The following is a 4,773-nucleotide window of genomic DNA, read 5'->3' as shown; positions in this document are numbered from 1 at the left end:
AAGGCTTGTTACACCCACTCCTCAGAGCCAATCCTTCTTCCGAAGGTACGGATCTATTTTGCCGACTTCCCTTATCTACACTGTTCCAAGACCAGAGGCTTTTCACCTTGGGGACCTGATGCGGTAATCGGTACGATTCACTCTCCTGACATCTGCTAAGCCAAACTTTTATGTGCCACCAGGAACAATTGGGACACAGCAAATGCTGCTGTGCTCTTGCACGCTTCGAGCCTTATCTCTGATTGAATCAATTCCAAGGACTCTACAACGTGTTATAAAGAAAAGATAACTCTTCCCCAAGGTCCCAATGACAAAGTTCGACCTCAATGACGTTGCCGTCTCAATGCCAGGAGAGTAAGTTCGGGAATTTTAACCCGATGCTCTTTCGAGACTCAGCAGTTTTCAAGAAACCACTATTCAAGACTTTGGCATTAGCCTGTCTTTTAGAATCGACTAACTCATGTGCAAACGCTGTTCACATGAAAGCCTTTCCCGCTTCAGTCCTCAAAGTTCTCATTTGAGTACTTGCTACTTCCACCAAGATCTGCTCCATTGATCGCTTCGCGCATACACTTGCGTGCATACTTTAGCGCAATCAATGTGTCCTCCTACACATGAATATCATTTTTGAGCTGGTGAGGCTCTTTTTCTCTAATCTAACTTGCGTTAGATATTGATATTCATGGTTGGGTATAGGCCACGAGCTCTAGTGCCATCCATTTTCAGGGCTGATTGATTCGGCAGGTGAGTTGTTACACACTCCCTTAGCGGATTTCAACTTCCATGACCACCGTCCTGCTGTCAGTATCAATCAACACCTTTTGTGGTGACTCATGAGCAAGTAGTTAGGCGCCTTAACCCAACTTTTGGTTCATCCCACATCGCCGGTTCTGCTTACCAAAAGCGGCCCACAAAAAGCTTGCATTCATAGTCCAAGTGCAATTAAGTCACAAGGACATCTCACCGATTTATAGTTTGAGAATAGGTGAAGGAAAAATTTTCCCCCATTCCTCTAATCATTCGCTTTAACCGATGAAATTGCTTTGCGAAGATTTTTCAATCTTGCTCAAGCTTTTGCTATCCTGAGGGAAACTTCGGAGGAAACCAGCTACTAGATGGTTCGATTAGTCTTTCGCCCCTATGCTCAGGTCAGACGATCGATTTGCACGTCAGAACCGCTTCGGGCTTCCACCATGGTTTCCCCGTGGCTTCGCCCTGCCCAAGCATAGATCACCATCTTTCGGGTCGTGTGCTACTTGCTCTGGATCAGTCATGCAATAAGAGCAAAACCGTCCGTGGTTGCGGGACACCGAATCGGCGCCCTCACCACACAAAGTAGTGCAATTCATAAAAATTACACTGTTCACTTTCATTTCGCGTGTGCGCTTTCAATGAGCGACAACACTTGCAAGCAACTCACACTCCTTGGTCCGTGTTTCAAGACGGGCTGTAGAGAGCATTGAATAGGAAGTTGAGGTCAGACAGGCAATCAAGATCAATTTATCTCATTTTGTTTAGAATCAACAAGAAGAATTCCGAGGAAAACTTCTGCTCGATTCATTAACAAGATTTGCCAAAAGACGACAACTACACTACTCGGTAGCCGAGAATATAATATCAAGGCATTGAGTATGGTAACGCTCACTCCAGTTCCCCTTCAACAGTTTCACGTACTTTTCACTCTCTCTTCAGAGTGCTTTTCAACTTTCCCTCACGGTACTTGTTTACTATCGGTCTCGCTTTATAATTAGCTTTTGGAGAGACATATCTCCAGCTTCGAGTTGCACTTTCAAACAACTCTACTCATAGGAATGAGCCATTATGACTGGTATCGAAAATGACCTTTACAGGATTTTCACCTTCTTTGATGCTACTTTCCAGTAGACATCAGGACAAATTCACCAGTCTAGCATCAAACCATACCGGACACCGAGAAATGTTGCCATTTCTCTTCCCGATGAGCTTTTCCCTGTTCATTCGCCATTACTAAGGGATTCTCAGTTGATTTCTTTTCCTCCCCTTACTGATATGCTTAAGTTAAGGGGGTTCTCTCGCCCAATTCAGGTTATGTAGTTGATTGTCTCTTAATTGGTTCACTGACCAATATGAGACAGAAACCGATTCAGCAGTTTTGTTCGCTACTACTATCAAACACAGGTCGAAGTTTCCATTCAGTCATTAATTCCAACTTTCAAATGTTGTTGTTTCAGCTTTCGCTTACTAGAAGCAACATAATACTCGCTGCAATACAGACCTCGGGAAACCCTCACCGTGAATAAGGTTCACTCACATATTTCACTACATTTTGCGTGGGATTGGAGATGAGGCTACTCGTTCTTGCTCAGTACTAGGCTGAAAAATTAACGAAACTTCGTTACAAACGTTCACATGTTGATGTTTCCGCTTTCGCGTACTCGAAACAACATAATACTAGTCTTTGTAATTTAGTTTCATAATTTCAACTGTTCTCATGCAGAATTTTTGCTCATTCTTATCCCAAATTTTGACCTGGCTACTAGTTACACTCCTTGTACTTATTGCAAAATGACCACAAATTTCAACAGCTTTCACATGTTGCTGTTTCGGCTTTCGCTTACTACAGTCAACATAATACTCGTTGCAAAATAAGTGCTCGGCATCTGCAATTTTCCAAAGACGAAGTTTCGCCAGTTCAATTTTCGCTCGCCAATTATGGCTACTAATTCACACGGTACTGAGCTCAACAACATTAAATTTGTTCAGCAAGACTTTCACATGTTGATGTTTTGGCTTTCGCCTACTAGAAGCAACATAATACTCGTCTTGTTAGCTCATTCAATGAGAATAGCTTTTCCCGTTGAGAATTTTTGCCTTCAATTGGCGTTGTAGTGAGTTTGGCTACTCAGATCACCAAATACTTGTGACAATTCGAACCAGAAATGTTTTCAATTTTCACATGCTGATGTTTCGGATTCAACCTACTAGAAGCAGCATAATACTTGTATTCAACAATTTCTGTATCAAATCCCAGTTTTCTCTGGTGCATCTTTGCCAAACTATTCCAAACTGCCTGAGTCTGAATACCAATTACAGGTACTAGTAAATGCACGTTACTAAGGACTATATAGTTCTAGGTTACTGTACACAACGACGTTCACATGTTGATGTTTCAGCTGCCGCTTACTAGAAACAACATAATACTTATCGTGCATACCTTTCCATAACTTGTCCTTTTCAGATGCATTAGTTTCCCTTTGTCTTGGCTTCTACAGTCAGACTGGCTACTAGTAACAGCACAGTACTAATCACATATCGTTCTACAGTTTGCAGACAACTTTCACATGTTGATGTTTCAGCTTTCGCCTACTAGAAACAACATAATACTCGCTGTATACATTTGTAGTTCTCTATGTAACTTTCATGTGAAGAAGTTTCGCCAGTCTTTTTGACTGTCTCAAATCTGAGTCATGCTTAGGCTACTAGTTGCTTCATAGTACTTATCGCCTCGAGATCATTGAACAAAACTTGATTTTCACATGTTGCTGTTTCAGCTTCCGCTTACTAGAAACAACATAATACTAGTCTCATTAAGTTCCGTCTCTTTGCAATTTTCTTATGAAGAAAATTCGCCATCACAATGACTCCAGCAGTTCTTGATCAAGGAATGCAATCATTGATCAGAATGCTATTATTTGAATCGGTTCTGCTTTAAGTGTTCCAATTTTATTGGAAGCACCAACAATAGAACATCAATGTGTTCAATCGAGAGTTATATAACCCTGAATCGGACGCAGTCAACAGCCGAAGCCGAGACCGCCTTTTGCGTTAGAGAGGTCGGTAAACAAATCTTGCGATTCATACCGAATTAACACATATAGCTGTGCTCCTCTTCGTAAAGCGAGCCAAGTGATCCCCTGTTGAAGGATGTATTTGGACCAATCTAGTAGCATTTGGTTTCCAACAAGCTCTCCCAAGTTAGCTTACTTATTGGGCTTTTCAACCAATTCGGTTGGCTACAAGCATCATCAAAGTACTAGCCACAGTTTGATCGCAAAATTCTACGACTTTCACATGTTGATGTTTCGGCTTGCGCTTAGCCTACTATAAGCAACATAATACTAGTCATATCATAGAGCGTGATCAGCTTGTGACGTTCTCATGATGAAGTTTCACCAACAGTGTCTCACTTCGAGCTTAAATCCAGCTACTAGTAACTACACAGTACTGACTGCAACGATAACTTTTATCTATACCTTTCACATGCTGCGCTTTCGGCCAGGGCCTACTAACGTCAACATAATACTCGATATAAACTTTTGTTCATGATGCAGCTTCCCCATGCAGAAGTTTCGCCTTCAAATGCTCTCTTGGCCATATGACGTAAGAAAAGGTTACTAGTAACATCACAGTACTAGCCACAGTTTGATTGCAAAATTCTACGACTTTCACATGTTGATGTTTCGGCTTGCGCTTAGCCTACTAGAAGCAACATAATACTAGTCATATCATAGAGCGTGATCAGCTTGTGACGTTCTCATGATGAAGTTTCACCAACAGTGTCTCATTTCGAGCTTAAATCCAGCTACTAGTAACTACACAGTACTGACTGCAACGCTAACTTTTATCTATACCTTTCACATGCTGCGCTTTCGGCCAGGGCCTACTAACGTCAACATAATACTCGATATAAACTTTTGTTCATGATGCAGCTTCCCCATGCAGAAGTTTCGCCTTCAAATGCTCTCTTGGCCATATGACGTAACACAAGGTTACTAGTAACATCACAGTACTAGC

The 4,773-nt window shown here is 41.8% G+C and overlaps 1 pseudogene; it reads right to left on the bottom strand.

Annotated features, from left to right (window-relative positions):
- Positions 1 to 3,753: 3,753 nt before the first annotated feature.
- On the bottom strand, positions 3,754 to 3,905 carry LOC142355331 (5.8S ribosomal RNA; annotated as a pseudogene).
- Between the last annotated feature and the right edge of the window lie 868 nt (positions 3,906 to 4,773).

This window comes from Convolutriloba macropyga, unplaced genomic scaffold, assembly GCF_964194025.1.
Source record: "Convolutriloba macropyga unplaced genomic scaffold, txConMacr16.3 SCAFFOLD_4584, whole genome shotgun sequence".
NCBI lineage: Eukaryota > Metazoa > Xenacoelomorpha > Acoela > Convolutidae > Convolutriloba > Convolutriloba macropyga.
This window is presented reverse-complemented; position numbering and strand designations above follow the sequence as displayed.